The sequence below is a fragment of the Physeter macrocephalus genome, chromosome 11, assembly GCF_002837175.3.
Source record: "Physeter macrocephalus isolate SW-GA chromosome 11, ASM283717v5, whole genome shotgun sequence".
NCBI lineage: Eukaryota > Metazoa > Chordata > Mammalia > Artiodactyla > Physeteridae > Physeter > Physeter macrocephalus.
The window spans coordinates 65,298,422-65,314,096 of NC_041224.1; the positions used below are offsets into that span (position 1 = coordinate 65,298,422).

A 15,675-nucleotide genomic window follows, 5' to 3' on the forward strand; every position below is an offset into this window, starting at 1 on the left:
CATCCTGCCGCCTTATTTCTCCAATGGATATGCTACATGGACCAGCAGGCTGCCTTTCTTCTTCAAAGATGTGATACACAGTCACCAATGATCACTTCTCAGCCTTTTCTCCCACCTGCCCGTAATTCTGTGTCCTCTGACAGGGCCACTGCAGCCTTAGCATTTCCTCGAGCTTCTCCTTCGGCTGTGTCCCTAAAGTTGGCCTTTCCCCTGTCCTACTAAGTGAAGACAGGGCCCCTCCCCCAGGCATGCAGACATGCAGCTGCACGTGCTGGAACACGTGAGGACCTCCCCTGGCCCCGTCTCTTCCGTGGCGCCCTGGGCTGTGCCCTGGGAGCCCCACCTTCTGCCCGCCCTCCCCACGGGAAGCACGTGCTGGTCACACTGGGCCTCTGGGCGGCTGCGTGGGCCCCCTTGGGGTCAGCTTCTGTCCCCTCTGCTTTTCCTGACTTCCCTTTCGTTTATCCACTCAAGTAATGTTCACTGAGCATCTATGGGGTGTCAGCACTGTGTTAGGTGCTGGGGACCCTGCGTGAGAAGACAATCCCCTCCCTAAGGAGCTTGCCCTTCAGCTGGGAAACCCGTGAGGAAAGAGTGGTTGTGAGGGGCTCCTGCCTGGCTCCCTACTGTACTCCTGTACCGCATTTCCCTGGATACCTCACTCCCATCCCATCCCTAATCCTTACCGAGAACAGAGGGTGGGGGCCGAAACCTGGAGAGAGGGACAAAGCCTCTCACCACGACTGGGGAATCTGATGGTTTCCAGAGTGTCTTTCCAGGCATGAGCAGGGGGGCAGGCAGCCAAGGCCTGACAGACACCGGGAAGCTGAGAGCCGCAGCATAGGGGAAGCCTGGGACCTCTCCTCGCTGGCTGGAGCTTGCGGGCAGGGACAGCCCCCTGTCCCACCATGGTGCTATTCTGGGGCTGGGCAGCCACTTCCTGGCTTGTCTCTGGCTGGTTCCCCAGCCTCCAGTGGAGTAAACTTCTGATGATCTGATGTCCTCCTGTTGACATCCCTCCCTTCACCAGGAATGAAAGATGTGGGGATTTCTAATTTAAATGTGGGACTCTGAGGAACTTTGTTAACTGGGGGTGTATATTGGGAAAAATAAATGCCTTTGTAGAAAGCTTTTTCTCTGCAAAATGTGTGGCAGTAGGGCAGGCAGCAGGACTTGGCGGGAAGGGTTCCCTCCTAGGCGTTTGAAGCCAGAGTAGGGATACCTGGATCTCCTTACTCTCACTGTCCTTAAGTCACTGGGTCTCCATGACCCCCTCTCTAGCCTCAGTGTCCCCCTTGGTAAAGTGATGTTGGCTGTCCAGAAAGCCAGGCCCTTTGGTCACTTTTGGGGGCTCCAGCCCGAAATAGCTGTATCTCAGAAGACTAAGAGCTTTGTCTCAGAAGACTCAGACCCCAGGCTTGTTTAAGGGCTAATGCCCCCATTTCATGGATGGGGAAGCTGAGACCCAATAAGAAGCTGACACAGGAAAGGAGCTCTGTGTGCTGTTCTTGGCTGACCCAGTGGGATGGGCACCAGGCCTGAGTCAGAGGTCCAGATCCAGGACCTAGTTCTACCCTGTGATCCTGAGCTGGGCATTTAGCTTCTCTGGGCCTTAGTTTTCTTATATGAAAAATGGGCCCGAGGTTTTCACCACCTTCTGGCTCCAAAGACTGGGAAGAGGGGTTGAATGTGGCAGGCAAACAGTTTCCAGAGAACTGGGTTCAGGGACGTGGGAGCCTGCACAGTGCTCATTTGACCCGGGTGCCAGGGTCTCAGAACTGGCCAGCCAGTCAGTCCCCGAGCTCTGCAGGCCCTGGGGCAGCTGGAGGAGACCGGCCTGGGGGTCAGGACACTTGACACTTTTTTCCCAGCTCTGCTACTAACTTGTGACCAAGTCCTTCACCCCTCTAAACCTTCATTTCCTTATCTATTAAGAAGGGGTGACGAGTCCTCTTCTGAAAAGTATGTGGCATTCTTTACAAACTGGGGTGCTTCTTCTAAAGTCGATGACCCTGGGAATGAGACCGGTCACCTTTGCTAGAAGTCCCACCCCTGGTCCTCTGGGTGGGTTTTAGAATCAAAAGCCTTGTGCTGAGGCTCTGCCTTTGCCCCTTATCTCCCCCTGTGCCCTTGAGCGTGTTCTCACCTCACCAGGCATCAACCCCACTTGTAAGGTGGGGACAATAGTAGTTCTTTTTTCATAGGATCGTTGCGAGGGTCGGACAAAGCAGGAAGAAGACACTACAAACTGTAAAGTGCGGGGCACGCGTGACGGCTTATCTTTCCCTCCCCGCAGTCGGGCTGCACACTCTTGCTCCCTCCGTGATTTTTTAGATGGAGCACAGTGACCCAGAGCAAGCTGTCTGAACCTCAGTTTGCCCACCAGTAAAACAGGCACATTAACCGGTGCTTTTTCTCTCTGACAGGGCTGGAATATGGCTCAGACATGATGCTGTATCAAATGCTCAAGGGAGGGACCCGGCAGGTGTGGGACTTCCCTGGGGGCTGAAGAGTGAGGAAGGTGGCCACTGAGTCCCCTGGTGACTGGGGCCCCAGAGAGCAGTACTTTTAGCTGCCTTCCTGGGCAAAACTCCAACTCCTGCGTTTTAATGGAGAAATAATTCTCACAGTGTGACAAGCTGTAGGCTGCAGGTGTCACATCCATATTAAAGAGGGGACAGAGCAAGGGTTCATTTTCCTGGCTTGAGGTGTGACCAGAAGTCACCTCCAGGACCATATGTAACCAAGGCTGTGAAGACCAGTTAGTGGCCCTGACTACTCAGGAGGAGGGGACTGGGTGTGTGTGTGGGGTGCCCTACCTTTCTCTACCTGCTTGGCGCTCTGCTTCCACTCACAGGCAGGGATGGCACCTTCCATGGGGCCTGTTCACGGAGAGGCACCTGACCTTGCTCATCCCGGGAGGTGGTTGCCCAGTGGGATGCTGCTGATACATGTGGGCCAATGAGCAGAGAACCTGGCAGATTCTGAGCTGGGCAATGGCCAAAGATCTTGATGCAAAGCCCAAGTCTTAAACTGAGACATGAAGCCAAAGTTTGCTCCGAGGAGTCCAAAACCCAGGCCTCCAAGTGCAGGGCACTCACAGAGGGGCAGGAGCGGAACTGCCGTGAAGTGAGCAGCCGGAACGTAGAGAGTGGGGCGGGGGGGCAGAGGCTTCAAACACCACAAACGCAAACAATACAGAAATGTACAGAGTGGTTGTCTTCACCTCCAGTCCCCCCACTCAGAGGGAAGCACTGCTAAGGGTTCGATATCCTCCCAGACTTTTCCCCAGGCTTATGCATTTATAAAAATGAAATCGTACATACAGTTCTGCAACTTTTTTTTCCTGTTTTCTTTACCATTTTCTCAAGTCAGTTCTCTTTCTTTACTTTTTATATGGAGGTGTTTCATACATCTAGTGTGTAACAGACGCCAGCTAGGGCTTCCCTGGTGGCGCAGCGGTTGAGAGTCCGCCTGCCGATGCAGGGGACACGGGTTCGTGCCCCGGTCCGGGAAGATCCCACATGCCGTGGAGCGGCTGGGCCTGTGAGCCGTGGCTGCTGAGCCTGCGCGTCCGGAGCCTGTGCTCCGCAATGGGAGAGGCCACAGCAGTGAGAGGCCCGCGTACAGCAAAAAAAAAAAAAAAAAAAAAGATGCTAGTCCTCAGGGTATGGCTCCGTGAATTTTTATAAAAGTATTTACCCATGTAAACATCACCCAGATCAAGATATAGAATATTTTCAGAATCCAGAAAGTTCCCTCCTGCCCCTGCCCAGTCAATGGCCCCACCCAGAGGTACTACTCTGGTTGCCCTTACCATGGATTGGTTTTGTTTGTTCCTGAACTTCATGTAAGTGGAGTCCTACTGTATATACTATTTTGTGTCTAGCTCCTAGCAAGAGACTTACCTCATTCTTTTAAAATGGCTACATAGTATCTCATGGCACGGCTGTTCTAGTATATATTTTGCCAGTTTCTATAGTTTGGAAACAAATAATGCAGACTTGTGCTCCAGTTTCTACAGTATGGAGCCCCAGAAGTGGGATCATGGTGTCATAGGCCCGTGGATTTTAAAAGTTGGTAGAGCTGCCAATTGTTCGGGCTGCTTTTTTGTTTGTTTGTTTGGTTTTTTGTTGTTGTTGTTGTTGTACGCGGGCCTCTCACTGTTGTGGCCTCTCCCGTTGCGGAGCACAGGCTCCGGAAGCACAGGCTCAGCGGCTATGGCTCACGGGCCCAGCCGCTCCGCGGCATGTGGGATCTTCCCGAACCGGGGCACGAACCCGTGTCCCCTGCATCGGCAGGCGGATTCTCAACCACTGCGTCGGGCTGCTTTTTTAAAAAAATAAATAAATTTATTTATTTATTTTTGGCTGCCCTGGGTCTTCGTTGCTGTGTGCAGGCTTTCTCTAGTTGTGGCAAGCGGGGGCTACTCTTCGTTGCGGTACGCGGGCTTCTCATTGCAGTGGGTTCTCTTGTTGCGGAGCACGGGCTCTGGGCGCGCAGGCTCAGTAGTTGTGGTGCGCGGGCTTAGTTGCTCTGAAGCATGTGGGATCCCCCGGACCAGGGCTCAAACCCGTGTCCCCTGCATTGGCAGGCGGATTCTTAACCACTGCACCACCAGGGAAGCCCCTGGGTTGCCTTTGTAGCCAGTCCCTGTGGCAGCAAGAACTTGCAAATGAAGAACACTTAGGGCCACTAGCAAAATGGATTCTAGACAGGGCAAAAATGGTGCTGGGAACTGCCGCCCCAGCCAGGCTCTCAGGGACTCTGCCGCGGAGCCCGACTCAGCAGCAGACGGGGCCTGTGGGCCTCTCTTTCTCCCCCACCCTCCCTGCACCGCCTTCCCCTTCATCACCTACCTTGTGGTGGCCCTGCCTCAGTTCCCCAGGAGCTAGCGGTCTTCGTGGTTCTGGGACCCCAGTCTTGGAGGTGAGTGCGTCTGCCTCTTGCTGGGTGGGGTGGGAGCAGCCGTCTGAGTGTGTGCTGGGCCTTGGGCTGAGCCCTGCATCCTGTACCCACCACACCTGACCACAGGAATGGGGCCACGTTCATCAGCATCTCACTGGATGCAGGTGCCTCAGGGCAAGTTAAATTCCCTGCACTTGTGTCTGAGGGTGTTCATGACCTGGCCATTTGGCTCCACCAGCTCCAGGTAATTATGGTGACACTATTTCACCACTAATGAGGTGGTGCTCGTTAGAGCACAGGAAGCACTGGGTCTCATGGGGCGTGCACATCCCAGCCCTCAGAGACAGAGGGTCTGCGACCTTTGTCCCCAGCCTTTCCCCAGCACCTGAGAAGCAAAAGAACCCCCTCCCCTCAACTTCCCTCAGCTGATATGATTTCTTCACCCCTATTGCCCTCCTCTGGACATGTTTCATTACTGTCCCTTTCAGATGGAGGCCCTGCCATGGATCAAAATGTTTCAGCTCGCAGATCAGCCTCTCACCTCCTTGATCCTTGAGCACCATGCTCCTAGTGATACAGCTCTAGATCACATTCATCCAGTGGTTCTCAACCCTGGCTGCACCTTAGAATCACTTAAGAAAGTTTTATGAAGAGTCGTGCCTGGGCCCCTCCCCCGCAGAAGTTCTGAGGCAGCTGGTTGAGATCATTGCTAAATATTTGATGTGCGTACCCCAGGGGCTCCTGCCTAGCTTACAAGTTAATGCGAAATAGGATTCAGAGAGACAGCCCTGAGCCGAGGCTTTGGAGACCAGGCACATGAGACAAGCCAGCTGTTCTCAGTGATGACTGAATCAGACCAAAGGGTATTTGTTTTCTCACTGAAGGAATCACAGACAATACAGGTGTGAGAAAGGTTAAAGGAAGTGATCTTGTTTAGTGTGGAGAAGAGGGGGGCCCTATTCCCTGTGTTGTGGGACCCAGAGGAGAGCAGGAACCCTGAGTTCCTACCCTTGGTCAGACCAGGCACCCAGGCTCCAGGGAAGTGAGAAAAGATGGGGTGTCAGGGATGATGACTCAGCCCCCTTCACCTGAGGACAGGAGAAAGGGGGTTCCCTCCTTTTCCACCCACTGCCTCCCCTCCTCCCTCTGTCTCCCTCCCTTGTCGCCCCCAGGCCTCCAGATGTGCACAGTCACATGGCAGGTTCTGGCTCCCTCCCTCCCTCCAGCACCACGAAGGGAAGGACCATCTGTCCTGCTCGCTGCAGCCCAGCAGTCTGTGCGCGTGTGCCAGGCTCAAGGAAGCACCCTTCACGCTCTTCCTGATTTCTTTCCTCCCTGCCTCAAACTTGCTTCTGCCCCAGGATATTCTGTGGCCTCCGTGGTTCTGCAGACCTGCTCTATCCGGAGTGACAATAGTATAGAATCTTTCCTCCTCCACTGTCTTCCACCACCCTCCTGCAAGGTCTCTGGCCTCTAGTCCTTCCTCAGTCTCAAAACTTACCTCTCTGGAGTCTAGTTGTCTAGTCGCATGATTCACAGACTGTCAGGCTCCCAGGGTCCTAGTCTGCACCCTATCCCATTCCCTTCCTGCCTCTTGTGTTTCAATATCCTCTCCTAAGCGGTTCCTGCAGAATGTGACCCCATTCTCAGGGCGCTGGGAGTAAGGACCAACATGTGTCTCTGCCAGCCACTGAGCTAACATTTTGCCTTATTTGCTAAGATAATATAGTGTAATTTGTTGCTAATGAATGAACGCATTACTTCTTGCTCCTATAGCTTTCATAATTACTTTGAAGTCCACGTGCTCACTGGTGACAGCTTCAGCAAACATTCTGAGAACCTGAAGCTGGCCAGGTTGCAGAGCAAGCTCAGCCTCCTTGGGTGACCACGCTGAGGGCTTTGGTGACCGGGGAGTCATGGCCAGGGTGCTGATTTCCTTGGTATCTCCACCCAGGCTGCCCTTCTGAGTGTCCGCCCGTCCGCTGCAGCTGGAAGGATCTGGGCCAGCCCTACAAGACAATGTGCTGGTGGCCAGGGACTCCAGACCTGGGGCATTTGTGGAGTGGGCTTGGCAATACTGGGAGAGGAGTCCATTTTGCTCTTTCTGGAGGATGGGTGATGAGGGAGAAGGGGACAGAGGTGACTGACGGAGCAGAAGAAGTTGTATGGATCATATTCAATCCTGTTTATAAAAGCCTTTGCTCAAGCTCTTCCTCCACTGGGTCTGCCCTCTCTCTTCTCTGTCTATGGAAATCCTATGTACTCCCTCCTGTGTATCCCCCTGGATCCCTGACTGCATCTCGGTGTTTCACAGCCATAATAAGGCACTGGCTCCTTAGCTGCTCTCTGGGAGTTCATATCCTCCCTAGAGCAGGTCTGGATTTCCCCCACCCAGCCCAGGGCACAGAGCAGCCCCTGTCCTCTGGTACATTGCAGGCAGGGAAGTACCCAAACCACATTAATCCAGTCTCTGAATGGAATTCAGACTGAGGCTGAAGTTTATTTCTGCACCATCCCTGAAAAAAGGATTTCCCAGCAAATGAATAATGTAAATGAGGCTGCCAAAGGGTACTTAACCTATTTAAAGGAATAATCTATTTTAAAAATCTCTTAGACAGCACCTATTTACCCAGAAACAATTGATATGGTAATTGCAAGTCATGTCTTTTTTTATTTACCAGAGAAGTTTCCCTAAGCTCCATGTTCACCCACTCCCACCCTCTGTGTGGGGAATGCTACCTGCTAACCCTTGGGGTGCTGGGTACTCTGTGTCCTGCAAACTGAGGTCAAGAGCAGTAGCCCCCTTCCCTGGTTGACTGAGATGAAGAGAGATAGCCCAAAGGACAGAGGCTTCATGGTGTCACCTCACCTGCACTTATGTGATGTGAATGAATAGGTCTGAACAGATGGCCTCAGGCTCAGCCCAGACCAACAGAGAGGGGATAGGCGGTCAGACAGGGTGTGGCAGGGGTGGAGGAGTGCAGGAGGATAGAGGTGAGCATGGGGAGGATTGCTCGTTGCTCAGCTGAAGATGGCAGTAGAAGGAGCACCAGGCTCGAGGGGGAGGCAGCCATGGCCCCCTGGGTACCAGCACTGCAGATCAATGTAATCCCTTGGCCTGCAGATCGATTCTACTTTCTCAGGGTTTAATTGGCTTGTTGGCTTTGGCTTGGGGAAGAGAAAGAGGCTCTTACCCAAGGAGAGGAGCTGTGTCAGAGGCAGCCATGGCACCTCCATCCCTGCCCCACCCCCACAGAGGGATAATGGGGTAGGAGATACCATTCTTACCCCTTCCCCAGGTCCCTGAGCTGGGGTCTCCCTGCGCACTGGAGTGGGACAAGGCTAGGCTGAGATGCCTGGGCTGAGGGGCTCCTGGGGATGGTTGTCTGGCTCTGTGCACCTGCTGTGGCTCTGTTGCTCCTGGTCTGATGTGGCTCTGGATGGGTATGTGCATGGGGAGAAGGGAGTAGATGAAAGAGTCGGGGGGAGGAGAGTGAAGGACAGCATCCACAAATCTGGGTACCTCAGCCTGCCCAGGAAGGGACCTCCCAGCTCTTTCCCCTGTACCACTGAGTCAGAGAAGGGGAGCAGTTGCCCAGCAACTCAGAGCAGCATTCAGAGGAGGGCTCTTGCCCCAGCTCAGCACTGGGTCCATAGGACTCTGTTATATTGCCTTCTGGGGTTCAATCTGAGGACAGGAACATGGCATCAGAGCAGCCACCTTCACAAGGGGGGGAGGGCAGCCCAACAAAGTGGGCTTCTCCTCTTTGCAAGCCCCACAGGGCCAGCCCCTCTGAGGGGGTAGATGTTTCATTGGTGGTGGTGGCAGTGGCGGCTGAGACCTCACAAGCCATCTCTCCTCCCAGCCTCAGCAGCCTCTTCTCTGCTCCTGCGGTTTTCCTAATAAACACATTTAAAATATTTATGAAGGCAACTTCAATGAAGCAATACAACATTACTCTAAAATGATTTTCTTCTTCTAATAGGTAGCTTTGGCAAGAGCGCTGATTGCTAAGCTCCTAAGGGCAGACCCCTCAGGGTGAAGCCCCAGGGTTGGCACTCATGGCTCTCCCTGAATGAGCTAAGCTGTGATGGTCCCTTCCCTCTCTTGGGGGGCCAGGCCTGGTGGCAGGTGAGGAGGTAGGACGGTTTGATAGGGCTCAGGGACTGGACTCTGGAGGAAGGAGTTGACTGGGTGAGGCTCTGGGAGAACTCCTGATAGGGGAAGAGCCTGAAAACTGGAAGTTTCTCTGGAACCATGGACAGCCCCTCCAAGCTTTGCTCCTGGGGGGCTGAGAAGTCCAGGGGCTGGGAGCTAGGACTCCTGGGTCCATGCCCCACTTTGTTGATAGGAAGGGCTCTGCTCTAGAAGGAAGTGATGGATGCCATGGGTGGGTGGGGAGGGGCCTGGGATGCTTTGCCCACTAAAGAGTTGGTGGCTGAGCTCAGCTACTCTCCAGCAGTCCTGGGAAGACAGGATATGATAGCAATACCTTGTATACACAGGTTGGGGTGGCATTCGGGATTTGCAGCTGGCCCCAGATTCTTCTGTCTGGACTTTGAAAGTCCAAGGAGTCCCCACCTGCCCTCCTTGCACAGACCCCTGCGCTATCCTCTCATGTCAGCTAGATGCACCTTGTCCAACCCCCACCCCCCGGTGCAGGCAGATGGGGAAATGGATGCTCCTTCTCACACCTCCACCCCTCCCCAGGCTGGAAGGAAAACCCCTGTCTATATCTATTTGGAATGCGGATGGAGGGAGGCTGTGATGGCAAAATCTGGGGAGGAGGGTTCTATCCTCACCCAGCTCATCCCCAGAAAAGCCTCTTTCTAACAAGAACTGTTTTCACCACCATCGCCTAAAGCCTGGAGCTGCTCTAATTATGTGTCAGGCTGGAATCTGACAGGAAGCATTTTAATTATTAATTTGAAGTATGCCTAGTGTCAGAATGGAGGAGGGCTGGTTCCTTAAGCTCACTCATGCCCAGCCCTGTCTTCTGGGACCTCATTAGTGACACCCCAGGCCTCCCAGACCTCCCTCCTCAGGCAGATCCTCTGTCCTGCCATGGTGCAGGATCTGCATCTCCCACTCCTCTGCCCTTCCTAACCCCCTACTTTGCACAGAGCTCTCTTGTTTTCCTTATTTCCCTAAACCCTTCGGCATGGAGTCTACCGTTCCCACCGTACAGATGGAAGAGATTGAGACCCAGGGAGGACATGGGGTCTGCCTGATGTCGCAGCACACAACAGCGACAGGCAGGACAGAACCTCTGCATTTTCTAGTTTGGATTCTTTAGCTCTTGCCTGCCAGTGGAGATGGTCTTCTGCAGGGCTGTCTTTCCCTATTGTCCCATCTTCATATTCACGTCATCTAAGGTGGCATGCAGAGTCTTCTTTGATGCGTTGCATGCACCTGACACTTTTAAGGAACAGTTTGCTTGCTCCATTTACACCCAGGCATGGGCATGCCCTTCTGGGTTCTGGGGCCAGACTGCTTGCCCTGTCCCAGGTGAGGTAGGGTCAGGGCCTGCCGTAGACTGAGGACATCATTTGGCCTGTTTCCTTTTCTGCCTTGTCAAGGGAGATTCAGCTTCTGCTTATTGGTTGTTTTCTAGATTTGACCCTCCACATTCTCCTGTGGATCAGGGCCTGTCCCTTCTGTCACATGCCATTGTTTCTGCATTTCTGGATTCAGGGCCATGAAGCCCCAGACTGGACAGCAGCCCTGGAGCTGAAAAATGTACTGTTTCACGTGTGTCCAGCTGCTGGCTTGCTTCTGTATCTGACGATTCCTTTTGTTTTTCTTCTGAGCCCCGGGAGTTTTGCAGGGTTGAGGTGGTGTTCCTATCCCAGGCTTCCCTCCTTGTGTTGCTAGATTCCCAGGTAGCCTGGCTCTACCCTGGCTGATCCCAGTCCTTCCCAGGCCATGCCTGCCTCAGTCCACATCCAAGGCTTAATGCTTAGGAAGTTGCTCTCAGCTGATGGCCTCTGGTTCACTTCTCTATGAAGCCTTCCTTTATGTTTGATCCCGTGCTATAGCTGGATAGACAGGCCATAATCCACTAGGGAGGTTTGATCTAGGAGGACCTGTGGGGTCCAGAGTAGGGAGAAGGAACCTTGGAGGAATTGGGGTAGGCTTACCAAAGATGGTGACATTTGAACTGAGACTTGAAGGATAATTGGTATTTTAGTCTTGGTTGGGTATAGGAAACAGAAGCTACTGTATTTTAAGCAGAAAGAGGTTGAACTCAGCGTCCTGGGTGTTTACAAAATCATTGGAAGGGCTGAAGGAGCAGGCTTGAGGCTGGGTCTCCAGGAATGACTCCCAGAATACTACAGAACTGACCAGCCAGGAGGCTGTTACCTTGGCCACTTTAGAAAGGCATTGTGGTAGGCTGAATAATGCACCCCCCCAATATCCCCATCCTAATTTCTGGAACCTGTGAATATTATCTTACAATGGTAAAGAAGACTTTGCAGATGTAAATTAAGAATCTTGATCTCACCAAAGTGGGTATAGAAGGATCATATCTCAACATAATAAAAGCCTTTTACAACAAACCCACAACCAACATAATACTCAACAGTGAAAAGCTGAAAGCCTTCCTGCTAAATTCAGGAACAAGACAAGGATGCCCACTCTCACCACTTCTATTCAACATAGTATTGGAAGTCCTAGCCAGAGCAATCAGACAGGATAAAGAAATAAAAGGTATCCAGATCAGAAGGGAAGAAGTAAAACTGTCACTATTTGCAGATGATATAATACTCTATATAGAGAACACTTTCCACACAAAAACTATTAGAACTAATCAATGAATTCAGCAAGGTAGCAGGATATAAGATTAATATACAGAAATATTTTGCATTTTTTTACACTAATAATGAAATATCAGAAAGAAAAAGTAAGGAAACAATCTCATTTAAAATTGCATTAAAAAAATACCTAGGAATAAACCTAGGAATAAACTTAACCAAGGAGATGAAAGACCTATATGCTGAAAACTATAAAACATTGATGAAGGAAATTGAAGATGACTCAAAGAAATGGAAAGATATCCATTTGCTCTTGGGTTGGAAGAATTAATATTAAAATGGCCATACTACCCAAAGCCATCTACAAATTTAATGCAAACCCTATCAAAATACCCATGACATTTTTCACAGAACTAGAACAAATAATCCTAAAATTTATATGAAACCACAAAAGGCCCAGAATTGCCAAAGTAATCCTGAAGGAAAAGAACAAAGCTGGAGGCACTGCTTCAGACTATGCTACAAAGCAACAGTAATCAAAACAGCATGGATGGTACTGGCACAAAAACAGACATATAGCTCAGTGGAACAGAATAGAGAGCCCAGAAATAAACACATGCACCTATGGTCAATTAACCTATGGCAAACAAGGCAAGAATATACAATGGAGAAAAGACAGTCTCTTCAACAAATGGTGTTGGGAAAGCTGGACAGCCTCATGTTAATCAATGAAATTAGAACACTCCCTCACACTGTATACCAAAATAAACTCAAAATGGTCTAAAAACCTAAATATAAGACATGACACCTTAAAACTCCTAGAAGAGAATATAGGCCAAACATTCTCTGACATAAATGGTAGCAATATTTTCTTAGGTCAGTCTCCCAACGCAAAAGAGATAAAATCAAAGATAAACCAACAGGGCCTAATCAAACTTAAAGGCTTTTGCACAGCAAAGGAAACCATCAACAAAATGAAAAAACAACCTACGAATGGGAGAAAATATCTGCAAATAATGTGACTGATAAGGGGTTAATATCCAAAATATACAAACAGCTCATGCACCTTAATATTGAAAAAACAAACAACCCAATCAAAAAATGGACAGAAGACAAATAGATATTTTTCCAACGAAGACATATAGATGGCCAAGAGGAGCTTGAAAAGATGCTCAACATCGCTAATTTTTAGAGAAATGCAAATCAAAACCACAAGGAGGTATCACCTCACACCTGTCAGAATGACTATCAACAAAAAATCTGCAAATAATAAATGTTGGCAAGGATGTGGAGAAAAGAGAACCCTTGTAAACTCTTGGTGGGAATGCAAATTGGTACAGCCACTATGGAAAACAGTATGGAGTTTTCTTAAAAAACTAAAAATAGAGCTAACATATGATCCAGCAATCCTACTCCTGGCTATACATCTGGAAAAAAAACCCCTCTAATTTGAAAAGATACATGCACCCCAATGTTCATAGCAGCACTATTTACAATAGCCAAGACATGGAAACAACCCATGTGCCCATCAACAGACAACTGGCTTAAGAAGATGTGGTGTGCATATATATATATATATATATATATATATATACACACATATATATATATATAGTGGAGTATTACTCAGCCATAAAAAGAATGAAATATTGCCATTTGCAGCAACATGGATAGACCTAGAGAATATTATACTTAGTGAAGTAAGTCAGAGAAAGACAAATACTATATGATATCATGTATATGTGGAATCTAAAAATATCAGTAATACAAATGAACCTATATACAAAACAGAAACAGACTCACAGACATAGAAAACAAACTTATGGTTACCAAAGGGGAGAGGGAGGGAGGGAGGGACAAATTAGGAGTATGGGATTAACAGATGCAAACAACTATACATGAAATAGATAAGCAGCAAAGATTTACTGTATAGCACAGGGAATTATATTCAACATCTTGTAATAACCTGTAATGGAATACAATCTGAAAAAAAAAACACCTGAATCACTTTGCCATACACCTGAAACTAACACAATATTATAAATCAACTATACTTCGCTTATTTATTTATTTTTGGCCTTGCCACGCGGCTTGTGGGATCTTAGTTCCCTGACCAGGGATCAAACTTTTGCCCCCTGCAGTGGAAGCTTGGAGTCCTAACCACTGGACTGCCAGGGAATTCCCAACTATACTTCAATTAAAAAAAAAAAAAAGGAATCTTGAGATGGGGAGATTATCCTGGATTATCCAGGTGGGCCCAATATAACCTCGAGGGAGGTTATATAAGAGGGAGGCGGGAGAGCAGAGCCAGAAAACAAAGAAAGAAAAAGAAAGAAATTGGATGACAGAAGCAAGAGCTGACTTGAAAATGGAGGAAGGGGCCCTGACCCAAGGAATGCAAGCATCCTCTAGAAACTGGAAAAGGCAAGGAAATGGATTCTCCTCTAGAGCCTCCAGGTGGGACCCAGGCCTGCCTACCTTGATTTTAGTCCAGTGAGATTGATTTTGGACTTCTGACCTCCAGCCTTAAGAGAACAGATTTGTGTTATTTTAAGCCTCTAAGTTTGTGGCACCTGGTTATGGCAGCAAAAAGAATATGGGGTGTAGGGGAGGAATCACTGGAAGCACTGGGTTCAGGACCTTGCTGCTGTAGCCGGGCCGCAGAGCAGAGATCGTGCTATTGCCTCCCCACACCCATGAGTCGGAAGACTCAACCCTGAACTGCTGCTGCCTTTCCACACCCAGGCTTGCTGGCCTCAAACAGCCCAAAGCAGCCATAGGTAGCCTCCAAATCTGCCAACTCAGTCTTGTCAAAGTGCCTCTAACTTCTGGAATGCAGCAGTCACACACAGCTTCAGCTGTAAGAGGGCCTGGGAAGTGTCCTTTCTACCTTTCCAGTCACAGCAGTCTAGCAAGGCCACTAGGAAGGGGTAGGACTGGGATGCCAAGTGTTAATCAGACATAAACACAACCGGGAATAACGAATGATTAAAATGAGTCATATGTGTTAAAACCCTGTCTGGGGACACACCCTGAAAGCCTCACCCTGGCTCATGCACGGCTGCCTCTGTGCTTGAATGAGGCTAAGCTATTTGCCCCAAGTCTCACAGCCAGCTGGTGATAAAGCAGGGATCAAACCCAACTTTGTTCAGTTCTACAGCTGGAGCTTCTAGGCCCTACAGAGGGGGAAGCAGGGTCAGTCCCACGAAGGCAAATGGCCTTGAGAACACAGAGGCAAGAGGGAAGCAGTCACTTCAGGGACTTCGAGCAGCTCATCTGCCTTGAACGAAAGCTATGTGGATGGGAGTGGCAAGGAGGGCAGGGACCAGCAGACACCAAGCTAGGAGGGTCTTAAATGTCCTGCTTTGTTTTTTTCTTTGTTTGTTGTTGTCATTTGGCCATGTGGCATGTGGGATCTTAGTTCCCTAACCAGGGATCGAACCAGTGCCCCCTGCAGTGGAAGCACAGAGTCTTAACCCCTGAACCACCAGGGAAGTCCCTTAAATGTCCTGTTTTGTGATCCTAAAGGCCACGAGGAACCACTGAAATTTTTTTCTTTTTTCTTTCTTTCATAGGAGGTTTTAAGGCAGGAGAGTGACAAGTTGTTTCGCATTTTGTATGTGAAGTACAGTTTACACTAGAGATCAGGGAGCTGAGTCAGGGAGAGCAGACTGAGCCCTGACCCTGCTCACACACGGAGCCCCTCCCTTGCCCTGACTGATCCTATCCTTGGCCTCTCCCTGAGCCCTAATTCTTAATGTAGACTCAGCTTGTCCAGCACCTGAGCCTTTATCTCACCCAACCATCCCAGGAATGCCACTGATCACAGGGGCAATTGGGTGAAAGAGTGATTCACTCAACGCAGCCGTTCTCTATCGCTTTGTCTGCAGCCCAGAGCTCACATCTTAAAAAAGCAGAGAAGGGCTTCCCTGGTGGCACAGTGGTTGAGAGTCCGCCTGCCGATGCAGGGGACACGGGTTCGTGCCCCGGTCCGGGAAGATCCCACATGCC

General features: G+C 50.0%; 1 protein-coding gene across 7 annotated transcripts in view; it reads right to left on the reverse strand.

The window, feature by feature from the left end:
* Window positions 1-7,419: 7,419 nt before the first annotated feature.
* The window catches only part of INSYN1 (inhibitory synaptic factor 1), a 28,881-nt gene continuing 20,625 nt past the window's right edge, over window positions 7,420-15,675 (reverse strand). For 4 of the 7 annotated variants that reach the window (XR_003681924.2, XM_028495814.2, XM_028495813.2 and 1 more), the window contains exon 10: window positions 7,430-8,808. The gene's annotated coding sequence lies outside the window, so the exon portion shown is untranslated. Of the gene's footprint in view, window positions 8,809-15,675 lie in introns of all 7 variants that reach the window. The other 3 variants (XR_003681925.2, XM_028495816.2, XM_028495817.2) reach the window with 2 other exon arrangements.